We start from the raw sequence: 16,998 nt of genomic DNA, 5'->3' as shown, positions 1-16,998 counted from the left end.
AATGAGAATGAAAACATATTGGTTCAAAACCGATGGGATACAGCAAAGGCGATCCTATGGGGGGAATATATAACAATCCAAGCCTCACTCAAAAAAAGAAGAAAAATCCCGAATGTACAAGCAAACATTACATCTAAAGGACCTGGAGAAAGAACAGCAAACTAAACCAAGCAGAAGAAGAGAAATAATAAAGATTAGAGCAGATATAAATGAAATAGAAACAAATAAAAAAAAACAGTAGAACAGATCAACGACACTAGAAGCTGGTTTCTTGAAAGCATTAATAAGACCAATAACCCACTTGCAGACTTATCCAAAAGAAAAGAGAAGGACCCAAATTAATAAAATTATGAATGAAAGGGGAGAGATCATGATGACTACCAAGGAAATAGAAACAATTATTAGAAATTATCATCAGCAAATACATGCCAACAAATTAAGCAACGTGGAAGAAATGGAGCCTTCCTGAAAACCTATAATCTACCAACTGAAGCAGGAAGAAATAGACAATCTGAATAGACCAATAACCAGTAATGAAATTGAAGCAGTAATCAAAAACCTCCCTAAAATCCAAAATCTACGGCCAGATGGATTCCCAGGGGATTTCTACCAAATATTTAAAGAAGAAATAATACCTGTTTTTCTGAAGTTGTTTCAAAAAATAGAAACAGAAGGAAAACTTCCAAACTTGTTCTGAGGCCAATATTACCCTAATCCCAAAACCAGGCAGAGACCCCAACAAAAATGAGAATTACAGACTAATATCCTTGATCAACATGGATGCCAAAATACACAATAGGATCCAACAGTACATTTAAAGGATTATCCAACACGATCAGGTGTGATTTATTCCTGGGAAGCTAGAGTGGTTCAACATTTGCAAATCAATCAACATGATAGAGCATATTAATAAATGAAAAGACAAGAACCATATGATCCTTTCAGTTGATGCAGAAAAAGCAATTGACAAAATGCAACCTCCTTTCCTGACTAAAATTCTTTACAGTGTAGGGATAGAGGGAACCTCCTCAAATTCATAAAAACCATCTATGAAAAGCCCACAGTGAACATCATTCTCAAAGGGGGAAAGCAGAGAGCTGTTATGTTAGGATCAGGAACATGACAGGGATGCCCACTCTCACCACTACGGTTCAACATAGTACTAGAAGTCCTAGCCTCAGCAATCAGACAACAAAAAGTAATGAAAGACATTGAAATTGGCAAAGGAGAAGTCAAAATCTCAGTTTTCACAGAGGACATGATATTTTATGAGGAAAACACAAAAGACCAAACCCCCAAACTACTAGAATTCATTCAGAAATTTAGTAATGTGGCAGGATACCAAATCAATTCACAGAAATCAGTTGCTTTTCTATACACTAACAATGTAATTGTAGAAAAAGAAATTAGGGAATCGATTCCATTTACAATAGCACAAAAAACCATAAGGTATCTAAGAAAAAATGTAACCAAGAGGTAAAGGATCTATACTCTAGAAATTACAAAATACTTATGAAAAAAATTAAGGAAGACACAAAGATGTAAAAACATTCCATGCTCATGGATTGGAATAATAAATATTTTTTAACTGTCTATGCTAGCCAGCACAACCTGCAAATGTGATGCAGTCCCTACCAAAATACCATCAACATGTAATCAGCAGTGGAACAAACAATCCTAAAATCGTATGGAATCAACCTATCCCATTCCCCCACCCTTCTCCCCCCTGAAGCCCTCAGTTTGTTTCCCAGGCTGGTGATAGGTAGTAAGGAGGGCACGTATTGCATGGTGCACTGGGTGTTATATGCAACTAATGAATCATCGAACTTTACATTGGAAACCGGGGATGTACTGTATGGTGACTAACATAATATAATAAAAAATCATTAAAAAACAAACAAAAAAACCCACATTGAGATATCACCTTACATCAGCTAGAATGGCAAAAATTAACAAGGCAGGGAACAACAAATGTTGGCAAGGATGTGGGCAAAGGGGAACCCTCTTACACTTTTCTTGGGAGTGCAAGCTGGTACAGCAACTTTGGTAAACAGTATGAAAAATCCTCCAGATGTTAAAAATAGAGCTACTTCTAAACCCATTTATTGAACTAGTGGGTATTTACCTCAAAGATACAGATGTGAAAATAAGGGGCACATGCACCCAATGTTCATAGTAGCATTAACCACAAAAGCCAAACTGTGAAAGGAGCTGAGATGCCCTTCAAGAGATGAATAGATAAAGAAGATGTGGTTCATACATGCAATGGAATATTACTCAGCCATCAGACAGAATGATTGCCCAACATTTCCAGCAACATGCATGGAACTGAGAGGGATTATGCCAAGTGAAATAAGTCAAACAGGGAAAGGCAATTATCATACGGTCTCACTCACTTGTGGAAGAAACGAATAACACAGAGGGCGTTAGAGGAAGGAAGGGAAAACTGAAGGGAGAGAAAACAGAGTGAGAGAAGAAAAATGATTGACCCTGGACTACAGGAAACAAACTTAGGGTGTCAGAAAGAAGTGGGGTGGGGGGATAGAGTAGCTGGGTGGTGGGTATTAAGGAGGGCACATGTTGCAATGACCACTGGAAGATATATGCAAATAAGGAATCACGAAATGTTACACCAAAACTAATGATGTACTGTATAGTGACTAACATAACACAATAAAAAGAAATAAATGAAAATTAAGGAAATGAATGTTTATATAAAGGGAAAAAAGAAAGCAAAACATGCATATTAAATAATAAAAATGGACTTCTAACTAGCATAAGGTTAAATGTCTCAGAGAAAGAGGGGAAAAGATATAGTTCCTTAATTGATATTTAAGAATATTGAATAAAGGCAGTAATATTCATGAAAAAATGCTCTTAAAATATATGTTATATGCAATAATACCAGGAAGAATATAATAATACATTATATACAAGAAATAATTCATACCATAAGAGATAACTATCTGAAAGAGTCTAAATTAGTACAAGACACCATACAACAGCCTGACCTGGCATGTAGGGCTGATTATCTGACAATGCTGACACATGGACAGAGAAGAAACGCAAAGTGATCCTGAGACCTAAACTTTTCATTTAACCACAAGAGGAGCGAGAGCCAAATCCAAACACAGGTGTTGTTGATGGGGACTCCTGGCTGCCCATGCCTTCCCGTCGGCCGATAAGAGATGTGCCTGTAGACCTCCCATGTGGATGCGAGGCCAGGAGGCATGGGTTGAAGGTCTCCGAGTCAGAGCAGGTGGTGTGACACTGGGGGTGTCAGTGAAGGTGTCCTGAGGCCTCCCCGAGGACTTGGAGTAGCCTGGAGAAGGAGGGGCAGGCGGTCGGCTAAGTCCTGTCCCAGGTCTGCCCCCCGAAATGGCTCAGAAAGCTGCAGTGAGCAAGCCAGGAGAGGGCAAGGTGGGGACTGAACAGCAGGCAGAGCCTCGGAGCTGAGCACACCCCATTCAAGCCAGGAAAGGGGGAATCCCCACCTGGCCAGGTGTCCAAGTTGCCCTGGGCGTTCACCTAATTTGCAAGGGCCAGCTGAAAGGTATGGACAGGGTTCCCCTGCGGTTCAGACCAACAGTCCTGGCTTTGTCCCTGAGGGATCCCGGGCGGGGGAGAGGGGAAGCAGAGCTGGCATCGTTCCCTTCTTCTCATGCCCACGACCTCTCTTCTGTGTCCCAGGTCTGGTTTCAGAACAGAAGGGCTCGGCACCCAGACCAGAGCCGAAGTGGCCCCCGAATGCCTGGGGGGCAAACCCCAAACCCACTCCTCACCTGACTGTTCTGGGGGACCCCGGAGGCTCTCAGCATCTGAATCCGTCCAATACTCCGAGAGGCATGCAGGCCTTTGTTGCAGGGACACCTCCTGTTCCCGCCATGGGCTTTGTCCCCTCTGGGTTCCTGTGGGGGCCCTGGGAGCCCGGCCCTGGAGGCCATGATGGTCCCACCCACCCAAGGTGGCCAAGGAGGAAACCACTGTCCTGCTCCTGAAGGCCTGAGGAGCCATTCCTTGACAGGACCGATGGTGGGAGGGTACTTCTCAGCTATTCCCACTCCTCTTTGTGTCCCGTGGCAAGAGCAATGCCAGCAGCAGCCTGAGCACCCTGGCATGGCAACCTTGCCCTTCCAAGACTACCCCCAGCCTCCAGCTGCCAATCCTTGCCAAGGCTGGCAGGAGGCAGGGCCCTCGGGTCGCGACCATGCCGCGCAGTGCTGGGCCCAGGGGTCCCGGCTTGTCGTGGGCACAAGACAGACTGCGGATGGGGCGGCTCTACAGTCTGCACACGCTGAGACCCCTGGTTACCAGCAACAGGCACACTCTACTGCAGGGCTATCTGCTGCGCTCGACCCACAGCAACCACCTTCCGCAGAGGCTTAAGTATTTTAGAGTAGCTTTGCTCAGCTGCAGAGATGGAGGAAGCCAGACACCCTATCCTGAGTGGGTGTCTGCGGTAAGAGGAGTCTCCAGGACCACCGGAAGCACCCCTCAGTGAGGACGACTTTCAGGCCCTGCTGGCCATGCTGCATAATTCCACTTGGCCTCAGTCCTAGGAGCAGGGAGGCGTCGTCCTCTCCACCCCCCAAGGCATTCAGACCTCTTTTCCTGAGAGGCAGTCCTAGCAGGACAGCGAGGAGGAGGAGCATGCAGCACTGCTCAAGCTCCTGAGGAAGATCGAGGAGGCCCAAAGGAGTGCCTGTGGCTTGGAAAGACTGAAGAGGTCTGTCCTCTCTGCCCTGCAGGTGGGATCCCACTGCCTTCCCCATGCTCACCAAGCTCCACAAGGCCTCTGAAGTCACCGTGGGCACCGGGCACTGGACACCCTCCCCGGCAGCCTTGCTGATCCAAAGCACTTTCAGGACACACACACACGACGTTCTCCCTGCCATCACCTTTGCCTCTGTGGCCTGGGGCACCCTGACCTTGGCAGCAAAACCAGGCCAGGAGGAGAGATCGAAGAAGGACACCTCCACGTGCCTTTTCCTCCTGTTGAGTCAGAAGGTCGCATCTCCAGGAGCTGGGCGTGTAGACCTAGACAGGACGCTCCACGTCTTGACCATGGGAGGCCAGGGATACGAATCCGTCCTGGCTGGGAGGGCTGGGAACCCTCCTGGGCAAACGACTGCAGTCTCCCATCTCTCAGGGATCCTGTCCCAGCCTAAGTCCGGAAGGCCCCTGGGGCCTTTGCCTGGCGTGTTTGGACCAGAGACTGTCCCAGCGATGCCAAGCGGCAGCCCCAGGGGCCACGGCCTCTCTCCCCACAGGCATTCTCCAAACGGTAGCACTGTGGCTGTTTCCAGAAGCTTAGCATTTGTCTCCTCTCTTCTGCTTTGTGTCGGCATGCCTCACTCCCCACGGTGTTCCTAGCTTCTCAGGAGGAAAGCCTCCATTCCCTGCCAGCCTCTCGGTGGTCTTCCACCAGCTGGCTCACCTCTCTCCCATGCAAGGGGTAGGTCTGAGGAAATGCAGCCTGGATTTACAAGCTCCATGGGACTCTCCGTTGCTACAATAAACCTCTTTTTGCCTCCCCAGTGCGATCTCTTGGAAGTGATTTGTTCCATTCCCCTCCCGTCCTGTCATGCCTGCCAATCTTCAGAGATTTGTGAGGCTTCCTGGGTCTGGGCCGGGCTGGGGAAGCCATCGGGGTGCCCACGTCTGGTTCCCAGCTTCCAGCCCCAGTGACCCGGAGTGGCCGCTCTAAGGCTTCCGGCCATCTGATCAACCTTCGCCCAGATGAAGGTGCCTCAGGGGCCAGTATTCCTCCAAGGGATGTAGGTAGAGCCCAAGGGGCAGTCAGTGCACGCCCATGGGATTCGACCCCAACGTTCTCAGCCGAGGCCAAATGCACACGTAAGGCTGATCATACTACGCAGGCAACAAAGCTCCCTCCTTCCCTCCCTCTCTCCCTCTCTCCTTTCCTCCCTCTCTTCCTCCCTCCTTCCCTCCTTGCTTTTTTGCCTGCCTCCCTCCTTGTCTCTGTCTCTTTCTTCAGATCTCTGTCTCTCTCTATCCCCCTCTCTCTCTATCTCGCTTTCCCTCATAAGTGGACACACTCAGAGGTCCACAGTGTCACAGGATCCTGCTTAAGCATGTCAGAGGACGCGCTCAAGTGTGTGTCGGCGGCTAGTTCCTTGGGGATTTATTCTTCCCCTAACTCTTTCCTACGTGCCCGGGGAGATGAGAGATTGTGGATTCAGTCATTTGACGCCCCCTTCCCCCCACGCCCAACACGTATGTGTTCCAAGTTGCCCAGAATGAAAGAATTTTGATCTTGGCCGCTTCTGTCCAAAAAGATCTCGATCTCTCTGGACACGCGCATATGCACAAACACGTCCGTCTCTCCATGCCTCCGTGCGTCCAGCTGCACTGGTGGATTGTGCATATCTCTCTGTCCATATAGCTTGTGCTAGAAACCCTGTACATCTCTCTTGCCCCAGAGTGTCACTCCTAAAGTTCACTCTATGGACACAACTGCCTGTAACTTCTGTAGACAGAGTGGAAGGGTCTGTCTCCCTCCCTGGACAGAGCAGGTTCCAATGTCTGAAAGGTGCCTGGGGACAAGGTGGCCTCGGAACACAGGGGGCTTTCGTTTTGTCTGTGGAAGCCACGTGGAAGAAAGCCTCCCTCGTGGCTGTGGGATGATAGCGTTCTGATCTGAGAGTGTCTGTGAGGTCTCTGGACCCTCGGGGCTGGCACTTGCGCACACAGGACATGGAGGAAAGAATGGGCCTGCAGCCACATTGGGGTCCAAGGCCAGCCACGCCAGAGGAGTCTCAAGTCTGGACTTGAGCCCTGGAGCCTGTCCCATCAAAGGGTGAACTATGCTATCTGTATCGTTGAGTTCTCAGGGCCCTGGCCTGTGTGCAACACGGAGCCACCACTCTGTGGAATTGCCTGCTAGAGAGGGTGTCCACATGGAAGCTTGTGCGAGTCTCCCAGCTAGCGGGCTGTGTCTCCTGGCCTTGGAGTTCAAGGCCCCAGAGGCTTTGATCTGGGAAGACATCCTCGCCCAACTGTGCCTCCCCTGGGATCCCTCAAAGTGATTTTTTCACCCTCGGATCACCCTTGCCTGAGAATCATGGCCCAAGACCATGAACTCCGTGAGCACATGACATCCTCTTGGGGCTCGATAGCTGTTCCTAATACTGGTGAGATTCAGCCTCAGGCACTGCCTTGCGACCACCCACACTGTAAGGACAGTAAAGTCTGTAAAAGCAACAGAGAGCCATGCAAATGGCCATCTGCCCTAATCAGCTGCAGTCAGCACTCAGCACTTGGACCATCGTGGGGATATATGTTTTCCTGAAAGGCATCTCCACTTGCCCCGAACACTCCACGTTCTCCGGTCCCATGCACTTCCTTCAACGTTGTTGTTCCCTTGTGCCCACAAGCAGTGATGACTGTCAATCAAACCTCCCCACGTACTGCCAGTGGCCAACTCGCAATTTCCCTCTCACATTTCTCCTATCTAAGTTGTCTGATTTCAGTCTCACGCTGAGGCATTAGGAGAGTTCCTCTTCCTGGAGTCCTCCCTCCCGTCTCGTAGCCCAGCCCGGTGCTCTTTTCTCAGAACTGGCTCTCAGGTGGAATTACTGATGGATTCAGGATCCTTCGGGATCAGCAAGCAAAACCCTTCCAGAGCTTCTCGAGGGGTGGGCCCATAATCGTTCTCAGATCTCCTGGTCCTTTGAGTAGCAGGTCACCTCCCCCACTTCTCATTTCTCACCTAGGAAAGGAAGGTTGGCCCAAATGGGAGAGGAGCCAGTCTCTGTCCACAGAAAGAACCAGCAAGGACACTGTGCAACAGCTTGTGAGTACAAGAGACCACTGGTGGACAAGGGCATGAGGCCAGAGATGAGTGTTGCCTGGTGATTGGACTGCCATGCTGCCTGGTGATTGGCCAGAGAAGCGAGATAACAGATGAGTTAACAGGATGATATAACAGTTGAGAGCTGTCTGTTGATTGGCCAGTAAGAGAAGGGCTGGAATAATCACCTAAAGATTGGCCAGGGTGAGAGGCAGGGTCAGTGGTAGGCGATTAGCCAAGCGTGGGGGGCAGGGACAGTGGCATGGGGAATGTCCAGGGAGAGGGAGCCAGGCAGACACCTGGCAATTGGCCAGGAGCACTGTGGTGAGCTTAGGGATCTTGATGCTTGCAGTTACAAAAGCCATGGCCCAGTGCTCCAAAGTGGGACAAAGAGTGGGTTCCACCTCTGCTCACCTCCTCATTCCACTGGCACCTGACTGCACACACAGCAAGGACCAGCCCCCACCTCTCTAAATAGCTATGCATGCCAGTCCACCTCCCTTCTCTAAATCCATGGTTTTCATACCAGACTCCCCTGCTCAACAAAGGGAAACTTGTGACCCACACGCAGAGCCACCAACACCTCTGTGCCCCTGCAGACTGTCCACACAGCAAAGACCACCTGCCAATCCCACCCCAGCCCTCTGACCCCAACTACAGACATGGTGGGAGTCCATCCCCAGGCTTTCCCTTGCTGTTCCCGAAAGCCTCCTCTGCCTGTGGAACTCAGCTTCCCTACCTGGCACAGGAAACCTGGCTGGAAGCATAGGCCACCAGTCCCCATACACCATACCCCACGATGCCTTCCAAAAATGTGAGCCCAGAGAACACGAACAGTGCACTGGCCTCAGAAACATCCCTGCTTCCTGGCAACACACGATGACCATGTTCTTGGATCCCAAGTGGTGTCCCCATTGCAAGACAGAGAAGAATTGGCCCCATGAACCTTCCCACACTAACTCATTCAGTGACTTGGTAAGACACACAGAAGGTCAGGACATGGAGCAGGAAGGACAGCCCAAACCCGGAAAAGTGGAGCATTTGTACCCAGATGTCAGAAATTTGTGGTTACTAGACAGACACAAATCCCCCTCTCCAGTAGAAGGTCCAGTGTGGTGTGGTCTGTGAAAGTAAAGGCTGTTCCCTCTCCTGGGGGCTTACTCCCAAATGTCAGTGATTCACAGCTGGATGCCAAGACCTGAGTGGTGCTTGCAGCCATTCAGAATGCAGTACCCACATGGAGTCACTGTGCCGAGATGCTGGTGGTTCCATGACCCGCAGGCCTCAGGCCTGGGGATGAGTTTAGCCTGATGTCCTGGTAATATATCACTTGGGGAAACTTTATCTTGAGGGGAAGTCTCTCCTGAGTGAGCAAAGGACGCCAGGACTAAAGATAAGAGAAAGACCAGCAGCTGGGAGAGCTGTCCATGGCAATGAAAGCCATAGATAATACTTTGAGAGGATTGGGTGGCTTTTAACACAAGCAAGAACAGTAATAAAGAACTCTCCAAAAAAGAGTTTAAGCTAAAGAATTCCCTCACAATATTTGTGGAAGAACATCAAAGTTTAAAGACAAATCTGCTTTTTTACTTGGTGTAGAAGAAGGACAAGATTAGAAGACCTTTCCAGAGGACCAGGGCTCCCTGGACATGGCCCAGCATGAGGAGGGAGCTGGGATCAAGGGAGGAGACCCAGGTTCTGAGGACAGAGTAATCCTAGGCTGCGCTCCTCTAGCCTGAGGAGAAGTCCTCCCTACTGGAGGGGGAGGTGGAGTTGGAGGTGTCAGGAGTGGGCTGAGGTCCCTAAGCTTCAGAGCTTTTTTGTCCAAATTCAGGGCTTCCTGGAAGGTTTTCCCTTCCAGGCCACATTTTCAAAGGGGAGAGGACACTACACATGCCCACCCCAGGAGTACATAGAAGGGAAGCTGGGCTGGGTGTGTGTGTCACCTCCTGGAGTGGGGGTGGCATGAGTTTCAGGATATCTACCAACGTTAAATAAATAGTTGCACTGAAATGCAAAAGAATAATTTCCAGATGTTTGAAATATACAGCTCAGCATCATAGTCACCAAGTCACCACAGTAGACACTGCATTCTCCAGATTGTGGGCAGGGGACTCCAAGCCTCTGAAAATGTGGCAGTGAACCATAGGGAGCTGACAGCACAACGTGCCCATCTTAGTGAACACTATTCACACACACTGACTTCTCTAGGTCTCAAGGCCAGCCACTGAGGTGGGTGCCACTCTGATAGAAAGGGAAAGGGAAGCAGGGTGTCTACACACAGGTATTTTGGCATAGACGATTTCTGACCTGAGACCTCACAGACTTTGTGGGAAAATGTGGCTCCAAACTTTGACCATTTAAAGTCTCTGTTTGCCAACAAGAACATTCACATTCCATTGGCCAAAGCAAGTCCTACAGCCAAGCCCATTCAAAAAGAAAAGTAAATGAGGTCAATTTGGAGGGCTACGGCCATGAAGGGAAGGTGAAAAAATGGAGACAAATAATACAATTTACTTTACTTCCCTTGCTTATGATCCCTTAAACAGTAGGATATTCTTTGTTCTGTGTTTCCAGTATCCAGCACCATGCCGGGCATTAGTAAATGTAACCAAGAAGCTTGAAGGAATGAGTATGACCAGGTTTTTCCTAACATGGTTATGGTTCTAACACTTTTGATTTTTGGATCCAGAAGGATTTAGGTTTAAATCCAAGCGCCCTCATGTGTGGTCAGGATTTTTTGCAATAACATCAATAATAGTAAAATTAAGAACAGACCGTATTTCGTGATTGTTTACTGTGTGATAGAAACACTGCTAAGGGTTGCAGGTTTCCTGTGTCATTTCAATCTTCAAACACATTAATGAGGTAGGCACTGGTCTCTCCATGCTGCAGATGAGGTGACTGAGAATCAGAGACGCTCAGGAATGTATTCAATGTCACACAGCTAGGAGGAGGTGGAGCTACGATGGGAACCCTGACCCACTAGGCTCTACAGACTCCTTCCATGGGCCATGTTATAGCACAGCTACATGCTAAGGTAAGTCCAACCAATGTCACTTTCCTCATCTGCAAAATAGGGACACACAAGAGCATGACCAGTCTGTAGAATTGTTACCACGTTCAGAGAAATGTCCTATATCAATGGCCTGGCAGAGTCAGGCATCCACTCTGGGCACTCAGGAATGATTACTTCCTTCTCTCCTTTCCATTTCACATCTGACTCCGGCTGCTAGATTGATGAAAACTTTCCTCCTAATCCACAGATCTATCTTAGTTAAACCTACCCTACTCAACCACTAAGACCCTCCTAGGCCCTCCACTGGAATGCTTTCCAAAATCCAACCACTAGCAGTGGATTTCTAAAACCCTTGGGAAGACTTTCCCAGTGGCTCAGCATTTCCCTTGGCTGCTAAGGTATTCATGAACCTTGATGGATTCTGAAATTAGCCTCCAACCAGGGAGTAGGATTTATAGAGGAGGCTTGAGCCAGGCACTTGCACGTCTCAGTTCAGTAGGTGGAGAGAAAGCAAGCAAGTGGCAAGGGTAAAGTTGCCAGAGTGACCTGTGAGGTGCCAAGCCCAGGAGCAAGGTGGGTCTTCCCATACTGTGCTCAGAAATTTCAGACCTTGGGGCGCCTGGGTAACGCAGTGGTTAAGCATCTGCCTTCGGCTCAGGACGTGATCCCAGCATTCTGGGATCGAGCCCCACATCAGGCTCCTCCACTAAGAGCCTGCTTCTTCCTCTCCCACACCCACTGCTTGTGTTCCCTCTCTCGCTGGCTGTCTCTCAGTGTTAAGTAATAAATAAAATCTTTAAAAAAAAAAGAAATTTCGGACCTGAAGAAAGAGAAATTAGGGAATCCATCCCATTTACAATAGCACCAAAAATCATACGTTATCTTGGAATTAACTTAACCAGAGATGTAAAGGATCTATATTCTAGAAACTACAAATCACTCTTGAAAGACATTAAAGAAGACACAAAATGATGGAAAAATATTCCATGCTCATGGATCGGAAGAATGAACATAGTTAAAATGTCCTTCTACCCAGGTCAATCTATACTTTCAATGCTATCCCAATCAAAATACCAATGACATCTGTCAAAGAACTGGAACAAACAGCCCTTAATTTTGTGTGGAACCAGAAAAGGCCACGGATCTCCAAGGAAGTGTTGAAAAGGAAAAACAAAGCTGGGGGCATCACTGCCGGATTTCAAGTTGTACTACAAAGCTGTGATCACAAAGACAGCATGGTACTGGCACAAAAACAGACACATAGACCAATGGAAGAGAATAGAGAACCCAGAAATGGACCCTCGGCTCTTTGGGCAACTGATCTTTGACAAAGCAGGAAAAAACATCCAGTGGAAAAAAGACAGTCTCTTCAATAAATGGTGCTGGGAAAATTGGACAGCTACATGTAAAGGAACAGAACTTGACCACTCTCTCACACAATACACAAAGATGAACTCCAAATGGATGAAAGATCTCGATGTGAGACAGGAATCCATCAAAATCCTAGAGGAAAGCATAGACAGCAACCTCTACGACATCGGCCACAGCAACCTTTTTCATGACACGTCTCCAAAGGCAAGAGAAACAAAAGATAAAATGAACTTGTGGGACTTCATCAATATAAAAAACTTCTGCACAGCCAAGGAAACAGTCAAAAAAAATTAAGAGGCAGCCCACGGAATGGAAGAATACATTTGCAAATGGCACTACAGACAAAAGACTGGTATCCAGGATCTACAAAGAACTTCTCAAACTCAATACGCAAGAAACAAATAAACAAATCATCAAATGGGCCAAAAATATGAATAGACACTTTTCCAATGAAGACATGCAAATTGCTAACAGACACATGAAAAAAATGTTCAAAATCATTATTCATCGGGGAAATTCAAATCAAAACCACACTAAGATACCACCTTACGCCAGTTATAATGGAAAAAATTGACAAAGCAAGAAACAACAATTGTTGGAGAGGATGTGGAGAAAGGGGATCCCTCCTATATTGTTGGTGGGAATGCAAGTTGGTAAAGCCACTCTGGAATACAGTGTGGTGGTCCCTTAAAAAGTTAAAATTTGAGCTACCGTATGATCTAGGCATTGTACTACTGGGTATTTACCGCAAAAATACAGACATAGTGAAGAGAAGGGCCATATGCACCCCAATGTTCATAGCATCATTGTCCACAACAGCTAAATCGTGGAAGGAACCGAGGTGCCCTTCAAGAGATGACTGGATTAAGAAGTTGTGGTCCATATATACAATGGAATATTACTCAGCTATCAGAAAGAACGAGTTCTTAACATTTGCTGCAACATGGATGGTACTGGAGGAGATAATGCTAAGTGAAAGAAGTCAAGCAGAGAAAGACAATTATCATATGGTTTCTCTCATCTATGGAACATAAGAACTAGGAAGATCGGTAGGAGAAGAAAGGCATAACGAAAGGGGGGGTACTCAGAAGGGGGAATGAAGCATGAGAGATTTTGGACTCTGAGAAACAAACTGAGGGTTTCAGAGGGGAGGGTGTGTTGGGGAATGGGATAGGCTGGTGGTGGGTATTAAGGAGGGTATGTATTGCATGGTGTACTGGGTGTTATATGGAAGTAATGAATCATGGAACTTTACATCAAAAACCAGGGATGTATGTATGGTGACTAACATAATATAATAAAAAATATTATAATAATAGAAAAGAATGTACAACCCATACCAGGGTGCATCTTAATAAAGTTTAACAATTGCCAAAAAAACAAAAAAAGAAGAAAGAAAGAAAGAAATTTCAGACCTCGACAGTGGGAGGAGCAGTTTGTCTGAAGAATCAAGGATTTGGTTTGGAGAGCACATTGTTGGAGGAGAGGAATGAGAGATGTTTAATGAGCACCTACTGTGTGCCAGGCACCTTAGACATGTAAGTCTATTGGATCTTGTAAGAAAAAAAAAAAGTCTTGTTTTACAGTCAGGAAATGGAGATGGATAGTCTGAGAAGTGAAACAACTTGAGCAAGTTTATAAAGATAAGAGTCCAAATGGGGACCTTGCTCACCTCACCTATGGTGAGAACTGAACTCACTACCTCCAGGGACACATCAAGTCTACACCTATTTATAGAGCAGATCCTCCTGAAGAAGAACTGAGGGCCAACTGAACAGCTTCTGCACAACACATGACAGAGACACCCTCACCATCCTGCCAACTGCAGTGAGAGGGATAGTTCTGGGAGATGTAAGCTGATCTGTCTGCCCTGGGTCACAGAAAACAAGCTGCAGTTTGTTTTTATTTTTTAAGGTTTGTCTTTATTTGTCAGACAGAGGGAGAGTGAAAGCAAGCACAAGCAGGAGGAGCGGCACACAGAGGGAGGAGTCTCGCCACTGAACAAGGAGCTCGATATGGGACTTGATCCCATGATCCTCCTGGGATCATGACCTGAGCAGAAGCTAGACACTTAACCAACTGAGCCACCAAGGTGTCTCAAGAAGCTGCAATTTAAAGAGCAAATGTATTGTGAAGGATGCACCCTTCAAGCCCCCCAGTGGGGAGGGAGTGGTGCTGGATCTCTTTCTGTGTTGAAGTGTTGGCAAGCGCCATGGTTCCCATTCCCCTCCACCTTGATAGCATGGACAGAAGCAGGTTCTGAGCACCCTAGCCAGCTTGCTACCTCGCTGAGCCTTGGGTCCCCAACCCACTCAACCCCAGCTGTGCCCACGAGGCAGCCCCAGCATAGCACACACTGGGTTGCCCCGGTTGGCATTCACTACAGCTCCAGAAGTCACACCAATGTGACACCTTAATCCTATTCACCCCAGCACACTTCAGGCTTGCACGACTCGGATTGCTAGGGCACCCCCTTAATGGAGATTTATGTGACCTCCTGGGTCTCTACTGTCTCAGCTCAAACTGTCCTGACAAGGAGCCCCTTAATGTGGAAAGCCCAGCACCCCCCATCCCACACTCTGCCAGCCCACTCACAGTGCTTAAGACCCCAGGACACCCCAGCTTTCTCCCACCTGAGCTTCAGACATCCTGCTAGGAGATCCTGTGCACAGAGAACCCCCCAATCCTGAATCCACTTCAGCTACAGCTACCCTCCCAAAGTGTCTCCTCTGCAGAGAGCCCTGGGACACTCCAGCCCACCCTCTTCAGCTACAGCTGTCCTGCCAGGGCACCTCTGTGCAGAGAACCCCAGAAAACCTCAGCTCCTGATCCATCTCCACTCCAGCCACCCTGCCAGGGGGCCCTCTGCACAGAGAGCCTTATGATACCAGCTTGTATCAATTTCAGCTTTAGCCAGGCGGCCTGGGTGCCCTCAGTGTGAAGATGCATGCACCCCTACATTTATTGTACCATGACTTACAGTACCAAGGTGTGGAAACAACCCAGGTATCCATCAGAGAGGAATGGATAAGGGCTGCTCTTCATCCAAACCACCATCTCCCTGCTTGCCTAGCCAGGGATCCCCACCTGCACCCCCAAGTCCCCCACTATGTCTGCACCACCCAGAGGGTCCTAGCCCAAGACGTGGTGTCTGTGCAACCCCATGTCCTTTCCAGAACCTCCATGTTCACACATTCTGCCAGCACCCCCACAAATCACCAGCACCCTCAGGTCTCTGCACTCCACCTGCACCCCAGAGTGTCCTAGCCCACACCCCGTGCCCCTGTATCCCTGGCCAGAGAAGCATCCAGAAGTACCTGCAGATCCTGGTCCTCCTCCTCCCTGGTAGCAGCAGGCTGCAGCCCCTGGACCAAGAAGCCAGCATGTGGGAGAAATTCCAGTTGGAAGAGGAAGCACAAGACTCAGAATGCGGGTTTTCATGCACCGAAGTAACACAAGGATCACCACCTCTTTCCAACTCTTCAAAGCATGTTAGAAAGCCTTCTGTGCCTTAGCAGCAGTGGTGTTCCAACAGCACCATTGCTGGAGAGCACAAAACAAAGTTTGTAGGAATGCTAACAATTACAGAGTTCATAAATACACCACAGAAATGGCATATGTCAACGCTGGTACAGATTTATGAATTAGAGGCACAAAAGATTGAAATGGGGAGGGAGCTTCATCCCCAAGAAATACATAAGCCTTTAGTGATTATAGCTCCAGATGCAAACATCTTCCATGCTGTGCACTCACTGATCACAAATAAAATTCACTCATTGCCAGTTATTGATCCGACCAGTAGAATGCACTTTGTACACGTACCCACAAAAGAATCCTCTCGTTCCTCCAGCATTTTATGTCTGGTCTGCCAAAGCCTCCCTTCATGAAGCTTCTAGAATCTGGATGTTCTTGCATTTGGGACCCACCACAACATCCCTTCATCCACCAGGAGACTCCCTTCAGTAGAGCCTTGAATGTCTTTGCAGAAAGACAGTTGCTGGCTTTCCCTGTGGTGCACGAGTCAGGAGAAGTTGTGGATATTTATTCTAAGTCTGATGTAATTAAGCTTGCTGCTGAGAAAACGTTCAGTAACCTAGATGTCACAGTGACCCAGGCCCTCAGCACCGCTCACAGTGTCTTGAGGGTTTTGTGAAGTACAGTAAGCTGGAAATCCTGGACAGATTAGTGTGGGCTGACCTCTGGATGCTGGTCACAAGTGAAGCAGATAGCATCGTGGGAGTCATTTCCCTGTCAGACGTGTGGTAAGCCCTGATACTCATGCCTGCAGGTGCCAAGCAGAAGGAGACAGAAGCAGAATGGCCACTGTGCATGGAGAAGCCCTTGGAGAAAACGCGAACAAGGATTCTGGGTCAAGCTTTGCCTCCTGAACACTGACCATGATAGAAGATGGTGAAATGGCTACGAATGTGTATCAGGGTTTAGTGATGGATATTTTTTTTTTACAGTGATGTTGAAATCAAGCATAGGAGCAGATTTTATGTGTTTGAAGATGCAGGCTTGCATTAAAAGACTGTTTTCAGACTTTAGAAAAATTTCAGATGCTATATATTATCAAAGTGCACTGTGTCCTGAAATTCTTATTATTTTTCATCTCGAAGAATCACTGGTCTATAACAGTTAATAGAACATAAGGGGAGAGCATGACCTGTTCATATCTCGTGTTTTATATCACAGGTTATGTCATCATTGTAGCCCGTGGCAGGTGGAGACTCGCCAGGCTGGGGAGTGAAAGTCTTTGAACTTTTCTCCAACCAGTTTCTTTTCCTTAGATTTG

The 16,998-nt window shown here is 47.8% G+C and overlaps 1 pseudogene; it reads left to right on the top strand.

Annotated features, from left to right (window-relative positions):
* The first annotated feature begins 8,692 nt into the window (after positions 1-8,692).
* On the top strand, positions 8,693-16,598 carry LOC113248058 (5'-AMP-activated protein kinase subunit gamma-2-like; annotated as a pseudogene).
* The last annotated feature ends 400 nt before the right edge of the window (positions 16,599-16,998 follow it).

The sequence above is a fragment of the Ursus arctos genome, unplaced genomic scaffold (genome assembly GCF_023065955.2).
Source record: "Ursus arctos isolate Adak ecotype North America unplaced genomic scaffold, UrsArc2.0 scaffold_5, whole genome shotgun sequence".
In the NCBI taxonomy this organism is placed as follows: domain Eukaryota; kingdom Metazoa; phylum Chordata; class Mammalia; order Carnivora; family Ursidae; genus Ursus; species Ursus arctos.
Note: the sequence above shows the minus strand (reverse complement) of the source record. Positions and strands in the feature narration are given on the sequence as shown.